This window comes from Pan troglodytes, chromosome 12, assembly GCF_028858775.2.
Source record: "Pan troglodytes isolate AG18354 chromosome 12, NHGRI_mPanTro3-v2.0_pri, whole genome shotgun sequence".
Taxonomy (NCBI): Eukaryota; Metazoa; Chordata; class Mammalia; order Primates; family Hominidae; genus Pan; species Pan troglodytes.
The window spans coordinates 66565144-66581713 of NC_072410.2; the positions used below are offsets into that span (position 1 = coordinate 66565144).

The 16570-nt window shown below is 38.2% G+C and overlaps 1 long non-coding RNA gene across 1 annotated transcript; it reads left to right on the forward strand.

The window, feature by feature from the left end:
* The first annotated feature begins 335 nt into the window (after positions 1–335).
* Positions 336–16054, forward strand: LOC104004975 (uncharacterized). The gene is made up of 2 exons (XR_678095.4): positions 336–408; positions 12656–16054. It is a non-coding gene; the product is annotated as an uncharacterized LOC104004975 (long non-coding RNA).
* The last annotated feature ends 516 nt before the right edge of the window (positions 16055–16570 follow it).

Here is a 16570-nt window from a genome sequence, read left to right on the forward strand (position 1 = left end):
TTTCTGGTCACCCCCATTAGCAACTTATGGAGACAGAAACTAATAAGAGTTTACACATTTTAAAACCATTGGCTGAAATAGAGTCATCACTTTTCAGAGCTCCCACCTTTCTCTAGCACATTTAAATGTCTACACTAAAATGACACTGCAAAGACTGCCCAGTAGGTAAAATGAGGAGCAGATATTTATGAAGCACCTAATATTTGTAAAGCTCTTTGTGACATACAAACAATTATAAATCTAAGATGTTTCCCCCATAGAATTTTTGGGCCTCGTTATGTAATAATAGGATGTTATGCAACAATAATAACAACTGCAATGCAAAAAGACAATTCAATACAGGAGACCTTGCAAAGCAGTGTTTGATAGATCCCATTTGGTGGGGTAGAAATATCACTCTTAGCTAAGGTAAGATCTTGCAAGCCAGAAAATATGTAAAGATTAAGAGGGAAGAAAGGAATTTAAGAAAAGGGTAAAGACTGTGAAAAATAAACACAGGGTACCCGGTGATGCAAAATCAAGGAAGCGAGGGGATAGAGGCGGAAAGGCAGATTGTATGTAAGTGGCAATAATGGATCATGTGTGAGGATGTGGTGGAACAGGAGGAAAGTAGATAATGAGCTTCTCACACCCCTTCTGCTCTTTACTCAGGGACCCAGCTAAAGAGCAGGAGGAAAAAAGAGCCCTATCATAAAGGGAAATAATTAAAAATCACTTTCTTTGAGAAATCTCAGCAGCACTGTGTCTTGAAAGAGACTTAGGGTGACAACTGCTCACCACCTTAAATCTGCTCTGAATTTGGAATTCATTAAGAGAAGACATGAGGCAAATAGTGAAAAGCACAGTATCAGTTCGTAAGACTGGCTGGAAAATTGGGCTAGATCTATGACCACATTTTGAAACTAATGCCCCCTTCCTACAAATTAAGGTTATTGGCCAATTAGGGGTAAAATTGTACAACCACAGGCTCCCGCCCCACCTCACCCCATTCCCCTTCCAGGACAGGTCACTGCATGCTGCAGAGAAGAAGACCATACACATAGCTTGCTCAGGTGGTTCTGAAAATAAAACAGAGGAAGGTCTCAGTGCTCCTCTCCTCCTCCCAATCCCACCAGTCAGCTATGGAGCCAGGAGAGAAGGACAGATGTTTCCCTCCCAATATTGGCCCCTGTTAGGGAGTGAAAAGCATCTTTTATAGGCCTAGTAGACATCCAAGGAGGTAGAAAAATAAGTCTGTCTCTCTGTGTGTCCCTCTCTCTGTTTCCATCTCAATAAAAGTTTGATATTGCAATAAATAACAACTAAAAGAAATACTACTTTCTGTATTTTCCCTAGGGATTTATTATTGAGGTTTTGTTTGTATCAGTTAGCTAGTATGTTTTTTAAATGCCCTTCTGTGTTCTATGGGGGTTGCATTCATTTCTGCTATTTTTCTTTGAGTCAACATCTCACTCGGTCACCCAGGCTGGAGGGCAATCACAGCTCACTGCAGCCTTGGCCTCCCAGGCTCAAGCAATCCTCACACTTCAGCCTCCCAAGTAGCTGGGACCACAGGCACATGCTACCATGCCCAGCTTATTTATGCTATTTTGAATAAGCATCACAATTTCACTTTCTGGAAAAACCAAAGTTAGTGGAATTGCAAGTGCTGTTTTTTATGCCTCAGACTTTGCAGGTTTTAATATGTTGAAATTGGGGATAACATAATTTTTGGACTTTATAAAGAGAGATTGGAAAAGAAATCATGATATATTTGAATACCAATGGTACTTGAGGATTAGCGGCTAAATTTGAACCAAATTTCAATATCTCTCCCAAAGATCAAAAGGAAATGAAATCTATCAGTGTGAATAAGCATATTGTTTTTGGTTTGTTTAGAAAATGTAACTAATGTCAAAAACCTACGCATTTATCTCTTCTTTTCCCTGTTTTCTCCTCCCTGCCCAATTTGAAACTTCACTGTCTCAATTACCTCAGCTAAGCATTGATCTGATTCCAGCTAACATTATCGAGATGACTGGTCGACAGCCCAAATAGCCCAATGTACATTTACATTCCAATGATGCACTTGTTCACTCAAGTGACACGGATGGATGGAATGTTGATCACTGGACTTAGCTAAGCTCTCTCCCAGTGTAGACCACAGTGACTCTTCTAGTCACAAATCTTCCAGAAACAAAAATTTCCTTTTAATATTCCAGTTGCTCAGGTCGGTGCCAGGGTCAGCTAAAAGAAACAGCATGGTCATGCCATTTCAGGCACAGGAACTTCAGCCTGAGACCCAGGTGGTCTAATCATTTGATTTGGGGAACTTCTTATGGTCTGGCCCTCATGAGCTTCAAGCCTCTGAACTGGGAAATCCGAACATTTCAGGTGCCTGAGGGGCCAACCATTAAAAGACGTATTTTGGAAAGAGACCCTTACCCATTTGGCTTAGATTTATGAGTATCCTGAATTATCGATCTCATTAGTATTAATATTCCAACAATATGATAATATGATAAATTAACTTATTCCACAAATATTTATTAAATGCCTACAACAGTACCTATTAAATATTAAGTATTCTGAAACTATTTATTGATGTGTAAAATATTTCTGGAGAACTCACTATATGCATACTCAGTACTATGTTCCCTGGATGAAATGATTCCTAAGTAGAAATGGGAGCCCTTACTCTGACTATGAAATCATTTGCATACCAAGAGCCTCTTCCTTCCTCTACCCCTAACCATTCCCACCACTTCTAAAGAGACAAGTGGTCTAAAAGCTTGAACATTGTGCCCATAAATCTACCTCTAAAGCTCTGCTCAACAGTGTGTCCTCCCCTGGGCCCATTACAGGAAAATATGCACCATTTGAAACCTGAACCATCCACTGTCATAGAGAAATACATGAATCAAAAGCAGCTGGCCCTCAGCAAAATCTAATGCTTGCTGGCTCAGCCTCCACATAAGGCCAATCACTGTTGCCATATTGGTTTGCTGAAGAGTAGAGTCATCAAAAGCTGCAAGGACAAAAAAACCTAACACCGCATGTTCTCACTCACAGGCGAGAATTGAGCAATGAGAACACATGGACACAGGAAGGGGAACATCACACACCGGGGCCTGTTGTGGGGTGGGGGGAGTGGGGAGGGATAGCATTAGGAGATATACCTAATGTTAAATGACGAGTTAATGGGTCCAGCACACCAACATGGCACCTGTATACATATGTAACAAACCTGCACGTTGTGCACATGTACCCTAAAACATAAAGTATAATAAAAATAAAAATAAATAAATAAATAAATAAATAAATAAAGCTACTGCCCAAATAGTTCTTGTACTGCTAGGGAGCTTCAAGATTAAAATATTCCTAGTACTTCCCTCAAAAATCTTCTCAGCTGGGAACCTTCCCTGACACTCTCTTCCCCCTTTTCTTCACCAGGAACCCCTTTGTTCTTTGCACCTTCCCCCCACACTTTGAAAAACTGTCAGTAATACTACTTATCACATTCAACTAAAATTAATAGTTTGCATGCTTACCTGAGCTTCCTGAGAGCAGTTACTCTGGCTTCCTCATCACTGAAGCCTTAGCATCTCACATAATAATAGCCTAGCACGTGGAAGGTGGTGAATAAATGATTTTCAAGTAGAATTTCTTTGTTCTTAATGAGTCAGTAAACAAAATATCACTTAGCCAGAGCCAGTATACTATATAAGCATTGGAAGTCTCTGTTCAACCTGCTGTATACTCCCCAGACAGTCCCAAAATCCTTGTCATAGTTCATCATTATATGCAAAACCTAGAAAATATTTTGCCCAGTTTTTCTATAAAATAAAACCACATAATTTTAGAATAGGTGTGTGACCTTGACAATCTTATACAAATCCCCTAATTTCACAGATAAGAAATCTGAAGTCCCAAGTAGGTAAGTCAAGGTCATACAGCTAATAAATGGCAGAAAAAATGATGAAATCCAAGGCTCCTTACTCCTTTGCCCATGCCTGGTTACTAGTCCATGATCCAGATTCAGCTTGTTGAAGTCCCATTTCTTCAGGGGCTTATGAAAGGACTTGGGGGAGCAGTGGTTGTTGAGCTGGATTCAGAAAGATCCACCAGTTGCTCTAGTTCTTTTTTCTTTCCGGGGCATTAACAATGGACAAAAGCTGTCTTAGTACAAGGAGCAAGAAAGGGAAAACGTGATGGAAATTCAGCTAATGAGATACAAGGAGGCCTTTTAGGACAGTTTCAGATTTGTAACCTGCATTCAAGATAGACTACCCTTGGGTCAGATCTTCGGTAGTGACTGAGCTTCAGAATAGAATTTTTGAATTTATCCTGGTCTGAATCTGTGTCCCTGAAAAGTTCCAGTATACTCCCCGCCTACACACACGGACACATGTGCACACACATGTGTGCACACACACACACACGTATCCCTAGCGCTCTAGCACTCAGGATCTGACACTCACTGCTAGCATGGTGCCACACAGAACCCTAAACTGACCAGAACCCTAAACTGTCAGTGCATGACTAACACTGCTTAGGCATCTCCAGATATCTTGCCCTGTGTCCTCAAAACAAAAAGAAACCATGTCCAAATGCTATGAAGCTCCGCAAAGGTCAAGATAAACACTGCCACAGAGCAGAGGAGAAATTGAGCAGCAAAAGCACTTAGGCAAGAGAAAAGACAAATTAATTTCCTTACCAAACTTTCTCCTCCTGGATAGAATGAATGTGATAGATTCTCACAGAACTAAGAGTTATTGCTTCTCTGCAGGTACTAATCTGTGATTCCAGACGTGCTCACAAATTGGTACTATATTCACAACAGTTTCGGAAGTTGAATATTTCACAATGTTAAACAATTCATATTACTCTTAAATTTGTCTTTATTTAGCTCTAGACATAAAATACGTGGAGAATACAAAAGTTTTTTACATTGGCAACCAGATGAACTTTCAGTGTCAGAACTGTGAATAATTTTATATTTATAAAAATAGAATTTCAAAATAAATGGCAAATGTCAGTTTTACCTAGAAATTTTATGAGCATAACAATTATTTTGTTATGCCTATTGTATTTGTACTTTGCCTATTATTTTTAATAATGCTTTGATATTTTAGGAGAAATATAACTTTTAAGACATATATAATTTTTTCATATTTATATGTACTCTATTTTTGAACAAAATATAATCAAATTGTATAGTTTGCATACAGATACATTTTAGTTTTAATCCTTTAGCTCATTTCTATAAACAATTAAATTATTAAAAATATTAAGTATAACAACAAAATTAATGATTTTGCTAAAGAGAAAAAATAGATCTTATGGAATAATGCGTAATAATTAATTAACTATGCATGTTTTTTGTTTTTGTTGTTTTTTTTGAGAGGGACTCTCGCTCTGTCGCCCAGGCTGGAGTGCAGTGCGCGATCTCGGCTCACTGCAAGCTCCACCTCCCGGGTTCAAGCCATTCTCCTGCCTCAGCCTCCCAAGTAGCTGGGACTACAGACGCCTGCCACAACGCCCAGCTAATTTTTTGTATTTTTAGTAGAGACGGGGTTTCACCGTGCTAGCCAGGATGGTCTCGATCTCCTGACCTGGTGATCCACCCACCTCGACCTCCCAAAGTGCTGGGATTACAGGCGTGAGCCACTGTGCCCGGCCTAACTATGCATGTTTTTTATTACTCACGCAAACAATAATGGCTTATCTACAGAATACCAAGGCATAAACAATAATAATTAAACTTAGTCATCTTTAGTGTTTTTCCAACTTTCTATTATATAAAAACCATAGCTTCACCCACATTATTTTTATTTCTTCATTAGGAATGTATATCTGTCAAAGAGGAAAGTCAGAACATGTTTTATTGAAATCGGTAGCTTGATTTAGAACTTTTATGTGTATAGACATATGGTTTGTGGGCCTCTGTTTGTCCTCTCATCCCAGCTGCTGAAATGTTAGGAGCGGCCAGTGTATGAGTCACCAAAAGTTAACATAAAGTGATTGAAGCCCCAAAGTAAGCCAACAAGGAAAGTAGGAAAATAAGTCTCTTCCCTTCTCTTGAAGTCAAGACTCTGTTTTTGTTTTGTTTTTCTTTGTTTCTGTTTGTTTGTTTGTTTTTTTGAAAGCTCCTAGTCTCAGGTGGAAGCACACAAGCACATAGGCCATGGTGAGTCAGTGTTACCATCTATGAAGTCAGTATCCAAGAAAGACCTACTGAGCTTTGCCAAATGTTCCTAGGAGAACTGGTCTGTTTGGATGGATGTTGTTTGTATCTGTGTTTAAGGGCTCCAGAAAGTACAAGGAATACAAAACAACAATGACACTTTTCATGTTTAGAGGCCCTGCCTGTGGCTTCCATGTCTTGATTGTCATGGGGACTTGAACGTGCTCTGCCCAGCAAATTCCCTGCCTGCATGTGACTGGATGGTCTCAAGGGTGTGACTCTGCAGTGTGTTCATAACGCTGTGGTGAAACATGACTGTTCTATTTTTGGTTTTCATTTCAGAGCCCTCAAAGAGAAATGCATTAATCTTTCATCTGTAGATTAATGTCTTACTTTTTATTTATATTTTATAAATTTTTTGCCATATCTTTTTGCTTCTTCAGTCTCCCAAAACAATCTTAATCGTAGATTTTACATTATTCTTCAAAAAATATAAATTATTAAAATCTGGTAAATGTTCTCTCCTTGATAATTTTTAGAATTATTTTAAACAATTGGGGCTGCCTGTGTCTGTCTTCAAATCTTATCATCTTGTATTATTAGAAGAGTCTTGTATTATTAGAAATCCATTTACCTTGAGAAAACTTAGATAAACAACAACAAATGAAGAGAGTGACAGCATGAGCAAGAAGGGAACCCTATTTAAATAGTGCAGGTGACTCCCCCTGACCTACCCCCAAACCACCCTCAACTCTGTCCCACTCACAGAGCGCATGTCTCAGTGAACTTGAGTTGGGAGCCATGAATCTGCCATGTCCTGGGAACCAAATATGATTCCAGTATTTAAAGACGTACCTTCTTCCGGCATTACCCCTAAATGTAAGCCAGCCACATTTGAGACTTAAACAGAGTCAGGATTCAGTCCCAAAGTTAGAGGAAAACAGCCAGTGCTGGGTGTTTGGAAGGCAGCATGTTGCTCTCCAAAATACTACCCTCCTCTGCCATTTTCCAAAGGTAATTTTGACTAGTTATGATTTTTACCACGTACACCAACTTCAGAAGTAAACCTTTATATACGGTATGAATTATAGTTTTACATTCAGCCCTATTCTTAGTCAGTATCACGTTCATGTTTGATTCATCTATCATATCCCTTGCAGCCCCCAGTGCAGTGCCTCAAACATGAGGTGTTTGAGAAACTGTGAATAAATAAGTTTCCAAGGATTGAGAAATACCTCTCTCTGATGGCCCCTGTAATCCATGTAACAAAGAAGTCACCAGATGGCTACTATCATATTGATACTAGCTAGTTTCTCCAAGTGTGGTGCCCAGATCATCTGCTTCAGAATTAATCAGGATTAGTTAAAAGTATTAAAAGTAAATTCATGGGTCCCACCCTATGTCTCTTGATGCAGTTCCTCTGGGAATGAGGCCTCAGAGCCGGGCCATCAGTGTATCTCTAAAGCTCCTGAGATGATCCTTACGTGCTTGCAGGGCTCAGAACTATTGTGTCAGACATTCTTTCTTCCACTTTAGCCCATTTACAATCTGTAGTATTAGCTACATTCAGCTAACAGTAGACGCTAGGGAAGAAGGGGAGAAGATCAAGGAAAGCAAAACAACATACAAATGTCAGGTCTGTGGGAGAGCTAAACCCTGGGCAAAGTGCTGCACAGCATGTGCTTTCAAAAGCAGTCAGCATCAACGTCAAAATAACTGGCTCTCACCAGGCTGGTAAGAGAATGACATTTGATGGATGTGTCAGAAAGAGGCTCTTTGCTACCTCATGAGTATCGCCTATTAGCAATTTAAATTGAATCCATGTTGCTATTCCTAGGACTGGCTCATGGTACACCTTATTAAAGTTAGAAGAAGATAAATTAATTCCTTGTTTTAGAGAACAAAATGTTTGAGTATTCCCTGGAAGAAATAATACCTATTTTGAATAAGTTACTTATATAAAACTATGTCTATTATCTGTTATATGCTTCCCAATAACTATGTTCCATAAGTAGGAAACCTACTACCGTCCTCATGTTAGACAGGGTAGAGCTGGGTGGAAAAGGTAAAGTAGCCTCCTCAAGCCACATACCTGGTAAGTGCAAGATCCCAGGTCTTCTAACCCAAATCCATTTTTTTTCTCACTCAAGCTCATCAATACCATACTTCCTGTAAAAAAGAAAAAAAGATACGGATTACATGGAAAACTCTCATCTGCTTGCATCTCTCTTATGAAACTTATTACTTTCTCTTTTATATTTTACAATTACTTACAGAGCCAGATATTTCTGACTCTTCTACTTAAAGAGGGATGGTATATGTCTGATTCACTTTTATATTCCCCACAATATCCAGCCCTGAAAAACGGTAGGTAATGAATAAGTGTTTCCTGGGTAATTATATGAAAATAAGAAACAGATATATTTAATATTTCACTTTGTAAAACTTTATTTATTTATTTTCTTTATTTATTCTTTAAAAAAAAAAAGGGATACATGTACAGAACGTGCAGGTTTGTTACATAGGCATACATGTGCCATGGTGGTTTACTGCGCCTATTGACCCATCCTCTAAGTTCCCTCCCCTCACCCCCCACCCCCAACAGGCCCCGGTGTGTGTTGTCCCCCAATCTGTGTCCATGTGTTCTCAACGTTCAACTCCCACTTATGAGTGAGATCATGCATTGTTTGGTTTTCTGTTCCTGTATTAGTTTGCTGAGGATGATGGCTTCCACCTTCATCAATATCCCTGCAAAGGACATGATCTCATTCCTTTTTATGGCTGCATAGTATTCCATGGTGTATATGTACCACATTTTCTTCCTCCATTCTGTCATTGACAGGCATTTGGGTTGGCTCCATGTCTTTGCTATTGTAAATAGTGCTGCAATAAACATACACGTGCAGGTGTCTTTATAATAGAATGATTTATATTCCTTTGGGTATATATCCAGTAATGGGATTGCTGGGTCAAGTGGTATTTTTGGTTCTAGGAATCACCATACTATTTTCCACAATAGCTGAGCTAATTTACATTCCCACCAACAGTGTAAAAGCATTCTTGTTTCTCCACAGCCTTGCCAGCATCTGTTGTTTCCTGACTTTAAAAATCACCATTCTGACTGGTGTGAGATGGTATCTCATTGTGGTTTTGATTTGCATTTCTCTGATGATCAGTAATGTTGAGCTTTTCTTCATGTGTTTGTCGGCCAAGTAAATGTCTTCTTTTGAGAAGTGCCTGTTTATATCTTTGGCCCAATTTTTGATGGGGCTGTTTTCTTTTTTCTTGTAAATATGTTTAGGTTCCTTGTAAATTCTGGATATTAGACCTTTGACAGATGAGTAGATTGCAAAAATTTTCTCCCATTTTGTAGATTGCCTGTTCACTCTGATGATAGTTTCTTTTGCTGTGCAGAAGCCCTTTAGTTTAATTAGATCTCATTTGTCAATCGTGGCTTTTGTTGCAATTGCTTTTGGCATTTTTGTCTTTAAGTCTTTGCCCATGCCTATGTTCTGAATAATATCACCTACGTTTTCTTATAGGGTTCTTATGGTTGGGGTTTTACATTTAAGTCTTTAATCAATCTTGAGTTAATTTTTGAATAAGGTGTGAGGAAGGGGCCCAGTTTCAGTTTTCTGCATATGGCTAGCCAGTCTTCCCAGCACCATTCACTGAATAGGAGATCCTTTCCCCATTGCTTGCTTTTGTCAGGTTTGTCGAAGATCAGATGGTTGTAAATATGTGGTGTTATTTCTGACATCTCTGTTCTGCTCCATTGGTCTATATGTCTGTTTTGGTACAAGTACCATGCTGTTTTGGTTACTGTAAACTCGTAGTATAGTTTGAAGTCAGGTAGTGTGATGCCTCCAACTTTGTTCTTTTTGCTTAGTATTGTCTTGGCTATACGTGCTCTTTTTTGGTTCCGTATGAAATTTAAAATAGTTTTTTCTAATTCTGTGAAGAACGTCTATGGTAATTTGATGGGAATAGCATTGAATCTATAAATTACTTTGGGCAGTACGGCCATTTTCATGATATTGATTCTTCCTATCCATGAGGGTGGAATGTTTTTCCATTTGTTTGTGTCCTCTCTTATTTCATTGAGCAGTGGTGTGTAGTTCTCCTTGAATAGGTCCTTCACATCCCTTGTTAGCTGTATTCCTAGGTATTTTATTTACTTTGTAGTGATTGCGAATGGGAGTTCCATCATGATTTGACTCCCTGCTTGCCAGTTGTTGGTGTAAAGGAATGCTTGTGATTTTTGCACATTGATTTTGTATCCTGAGACTTTGCTGAAGTTGTTTATCAGTTCAAGAGGTTTTGGGGCTGAGATGATTGGGTTTTCTATATATACAGTCATGTCACCTGCAAACAGAGATAACTTGACTTCCTCTCTTCCTGTTTGAATACCCTTTATTGCTTTCTGTTGCCTGATTGCCCTGGCCAGAACTTCCAATACTGTGTTGAATAAGAGTGGTGAGAGAGGGCATCCTTGTCTTGTACCGATTTTCAAAGGGAATGCTTCCAGCTTTTGCCCTTTCAATATGATATTGACTGTGGGTTTGTCATAAATAGCTCTTATTATTTTGAGATATGTTCCAACAATACCTAGTTTATTGAGTGTTTTTAACATGAAGGGATGTTGAATTTTGTCAAAGGCCTTTTCTGCATCTATTGAGATCATCATGTGGTTTTTGTCTTTGGTTCTGTTTATGGGATGAATTACGTTTATTGATTTGTGTATGTTGAACCAGCCTTGTATCCCAGGGATGAAGCTGACTTGATCGCGGTAGATAAGTTTTTTGATGTGCTGCTGGATTCAGTTTTCCAGTGTTTTACTGAGAATTTTCGCATCAATTCATCAGGGATATTGGCCTGAAGTTGTCTTTTTTTGTCTCTTCCCAGTTTTGGTATCAGGGTGATGTTGGCTTCATAAAATGAGTTAGGGAGGAGTCCCTCCTTTTTGGTTGTTTGGAATATTTTCAGAAGGAATGGTACCGGCTCCTCTTTGTACTTCTGGTAGAATTCAGCTGTGAATCCATCTAATCCTATGCTTTTTTTGGTTGGTAGGCTATTAATTACTGCCTCAATTTCAGAGCTTGTTATTGGTTTAATCAGGGATTCAACTTCTTCCTTATTTAGTCTTGGTAGGCTGTATCATCCAGGAATTTATCCTTGTCTTCTAGATTTTCTAGTTTATTTGCATAGAGTTATCCTGATAACAACTGGCATGCCCTTTTCTTTAAGAGCATCCCTCTCTGTTCCTCTTACAGTGCCACTATAAACAAAATCATTACTAACCTTGTTGCCAGTCCAGATTTTAAACACAAATGGGAATTGTATACCAGGAATCAACTACGGCTTAAGAAATCAATGTTTCAATTCCAGATCAAAATGTTCTTTCTTTTAAAGTGAAGGGACAAATAGACCACAGCTCTATCCTTAACAAAGAAAAAGGTTTAAAAAAATTATTTTGGCTGGGCACGGCGGCTCACACCTGTAATCCCAGCACTTTGGGACACTGAGGCGGGTGGATCATGAGGTCAGGAGATCAAGACATCCTGGCTAACACGGTGAAACCCTGTCTCTAATAAAAATACAAAAAATTAGCCGGGCGTGGTGGCGGGTGCCTGCAGTCCCAGCTACTTGGGAGGCTGAGGCAGGAGAACGGCATGAACCCAGGAGGCAGAGCTTGCAGTGAGCCGAGGCCACTGAACTCCAGCCTGGGAGACAGAGCAATATACCTTCTCAAAAAAAAAAAAAAAAAAAAAAAAAATCAGGATTTTTTTCACTGGGAGGAGTGATGAGTAGGGCTAGAAGGGGGAGTTGGAAATGATTAGTTTCCGATTTGAATGTCAAGTACAGAGTGTACTCACTTTGTAAAAATTCATTGAGCACTTTATATTGAACTTAAAGTAAAAGTTCACTCCTAAAAAGAAGTGAGACTCTTGGCACCATTTAACAATGGTGAATAGTACACTGATTCAAACAAGCTTCTACTGGGTATGATGTGGGGGATCATTTCTCCACAAATTGGAGATTTTAACAGCCATGTTTCACATCTGGTCAGAATTCAGGTGCTTGTGAGATGTTCCTTTGATCTGGAATTTTTCTATATTCACATCTCACTTTCCTCTGGGTTTTTACCTATTATAAAGAGTCTCTTGATACTATCCATACTCAGTCCTCTTATTATCTCACTCACCCATGCACCAAACACTCCTCAGGGCATGGACTATATCTCTTTGGTTTTGTGATCTCTTCACCCAGCTTGGGGTAAGCCCAAATTAACTATTTAATAAATGTTAAGATTCTGAGATCTTCAAGGGCATGGACAACATCACTATCTGTAGAGAGACTTGTTCTTCTGTACCTGGCCAGCCGCAAGACAGGCAGATATCAGAAAGCCTCCTTTCACCTCTGGTGCCATTATCCTCTAAAATCATCAGGGCCCACAGTTCATAAATAATTCTTTCTGTTTCTTTCCAGAACCACAAAGCATTTTCAGAATTCATAAATGGATAAGTTCTTTCAAGAACAATATGAAGAATATTCCTAATCCAGTGGCTCCACATGCAAACTTTGCCTCCTGACCACCCAAGGCATCATTTTAGTTAACTACATCTCCTTCTGGAGCCTAACTTTAGAAAATGCTTCCCACATTGTCTCTTTTAGAAGACAATTTTGATACATGATGTTAGAGGAAACAACTACCTCAACAAGTTTGAAACTCCTTCTAGAAATTGCTCAGCAGCAACACATACGGCTTTTCCAGTAAAAGCTCCTATTTGACAAAGGCAAAACTCCTTGGCCCCACCTGGTGGTTGCTGAATCCAGCAAATTCACCTTTTGCATTTAAGACCCTATCAGAAGCTGTACTTTGTCCTTTGACATCTATGGGGTTATAGACATTGAATCTCCTTGGATGATGAAGTGAGGTCTCATTCCAAGTGCTTAAGATAATGAAACCTGTATGAGGACAAATGATGCAGCATCAGCAATTTTTGCAGTGCTATGAATTTCAGGTGGTGTCTTAATTCGAAGTAGGTTACGAGATAAAATACATGAAAAAGATACTCCAAATTTAAAACAGGACTTTCATGCAATAAGCATAAATGCTTCCTCTCTAAGTTAAGATCTGGGGCATAGTCTGTAAATTTTAGATGCACATTTTCCTCTTTTGATACCAATTTCTGACTATAGTAAACCAATAATTCTGAGGGCTCTGATTAAACACATTGAACCTAGCAAATATTTGTACTTCCCTCTCTTAAACCCATTGAAATGACAGTAAAGATATGCAAAAGGATAGGATATTAATAGGTGAAATAATTAGGAAATTCTCTTAAAAATGCATGGCATATGGGATTACACTAACAGATAAAATAGAACAGAGAAAAATAACTATTCAGAGTACAAGAGAAGCCGCAAGAGAAGCTGCAGTGAAGGTGGAATCTGTTACTCTATGAAGAGACCCCTGGCATTGGGAACCTGAAAGAGAGCAGACACTAATAATGCATCTGGCTAAAGAATCTGTTGGCTGGCTTTGGGTGGTGCATAATGAAGAAGGTTTATGTTTCCGACGTCAGTAAGAAAAATTAAGGGAAACTAGAAATTCCAGGAAAAAGAAAATGCTGTACAAAAATTCATGACGAAAATATGAAGCATTATTATAGGAATTATGGAGTCTAAGAAAAGAAAATCTTGACTTAGAACTTGAAATATTCTACTTTAAGTAGATCTGATTTACGAATATAAATTATATCTCCTCTACAGCTGCACTCTGGTTCTGCAGTGAATAATATTGAACAATATCATAATATTATAAATGATGTTTATCTATTTTTGCTTCTCTGAATCAATATATAGACAAGGCGATGAATACTTAATTAAAATTTCCATTCAGAATGTAAATGTTTTAAACCTTGGCAATATAAAAGTAGTGGTAGAAATGATGAACAGTAGGAGTTAGAGGTGGGAAGGAGAGATGGGAGAGCGTGTAGGAGTGACCGACTCCATATCATACACCATGATATGTCTGAAGTTGACAGAACAAGAAATAAAAGTCAAACATATTATTTAAAGTATAATCAATAGAAGAACAAAAAGAAAAAATGGGAGCAGATACAGGGAAAAACGAAGCAGAGTGGTTGCTATGAGCTGAAATAGTAATCTTTTACAGCAAAGAGTTAAAAGACAAGCTTAAGTTGGTAAGACAAGAAATAGATATTAATGTTGTATGAAATAGATACTTCGAGTTATAGTGATAATCCCTGGAAGAGCTAAAGACAGAAAACATCATGGGTGGTAGCCTCTTGAGAACCAGGCTATGGATAGTGGAACTAGACACACTTTTCATCTGGCACCCTTATTTTCTATTGAAATTTTATTTCCATGAGCATGTACTTCTGAAATTCTGATTAGCATGCTGACATTATAACATCCCAAGTTTTGAACCTTTTTGATTTTCTAATCCTCAACCAATGAGGCAGTGACTGTATATAATGATCAAAGCTTGACAGCAGGTTAAATTTCCATGGTCTTCAACTCTAAGGTGAGTGGCCCCTCACTAGAGCTCTCCAAGTCTGACATATATTGCCTTCAGAACTGTAGAAGCAAACATTTCTGAACTATTTCCAACTACCTACTTGCTTGTCCTTCCAAGATTACCAGTTTTCTGCGGATGTCATCTTCTCTTACAACCAAGCATCATAAATCCCTCATAGATCTCCTTCATGAGGTGTGCTGTTCAAGTCCGAGAATGCCTCACTTTTAATGATCAGAAAAGAAAAAGCTGACAGAACTGAAATCTTGACAATAGGAACTTTCAACTTTCAGCTCTAGCAGAGGGTATTAATTTCACTTCTGGAGCACTCATAATCTAAGAAACTTCTGGATCCTAATGACAAGGATAGAAACAACAGTTATTAAATCCCGTAAATATCCCCTCTGCCTAATTATATAGCAAAGCCAAATGCTGAAGAACCACGGGATAAAATATAATGCTATGCATTCCACTTCCAGAGATATGAAGCTGCCATTTTTTCCTTCACTCTCTGTCTTCGTCCAGCCTCCAAGCACACCCCTAGCTTCACTTGACCTTACTTGGTTCAACATATCCCCAGGATCACTTCACTTTGCTTGCTTTAACATGTTTTCATACCACGTCACCTTACTTGCTGTAGCACATAATACTGAGAGATGAATAAAATGAAAACTGCAGCTGAAATGATCAAAACTGCTTAAAGGAAAAAAAATACTGAAGTTTGCCATAGTAAGAAAAAAAAGAGCATAAATTTTGAAGTAATACAAAGCTGTTATAGGGTTTCGAACTAGGAAGTTCAAGTACCTTGCGTAAGGTCACACAGCTTGCAAATATTAGAGTCCAGCCCACAGTTGTTTTCTTAACTAAATAATGATTAGGCATAAGAGAGATGATCATCCTCGAACCTATAAATCTACTACAAACTTAATGAATATTGCCTGGCCTGAAAATTGATGAGGCACAAACTTTTTTCTGCATATTGGCAAATTTCTACTGAGGTTTATTCTAAGCCTTGATGAGGTACTTAAGTTCAGGAAAATAAAAATATGGATTTTTTCCTCATATAAACCACAAGGAGATTGGGACAAAAATCATTCCATCTAATTACACCAATCACTGAGAAGAGTAAATATAAGAGTGTTTTATTTCTGAAAAATTAGAATTATTTTAAAGGTAACCTATTTTGATTCCAACATTACAGAATTAACATAAAGTATATATTCCCTAAAACACATCAAACTTTTATCCGGTTGTCTTCTTCTTTATATAGCTAAATGTGAAAATGTAAAATATATTAACTATTAAGGGGTGCAGTAAAAAAAATTAAAACAATGCCTTAAATCTATACTAGCCACTTCTATATTAGCTACACTATTTTACCTCTAACCTTGGGATTTATATTGCTTGCTAGAATTAATCTGCAAATAGGTTACATCTTATCAGGCAATACCAACTGGTATTAAGCTGATATTAGAGCTTCACTAATAGAGCTGGTTGTTTGGAGCACTATGTTAAGAAGGAGTCTGATGTTGTCCACGTTTAGTGGCAAGGAAGACCCTAATCAATTAACAATCTTTACTATGGAAGCAAAAAGAGAGAATGACAGTAGGTGCTTATTATCCTTGTCAGGTGCTCAAATCTAGCACATTTTAAAACTCTCAGTAGTTTTGTATTTTTTAAATTAAAGCAGTCTTACAAGTTGAAATTCTATAATATAAAAACTCTCCTTAGACTCAAGAAATTACCAAAATTAGCAAACTTGTCAGGACTACTCAAGCTGCCCCAGGAAGAAGATGGATATATTCCAATACAAACAACAACGTGTCATTTGGAGTTCTGGAGGGAAAAATCAAAGGAAT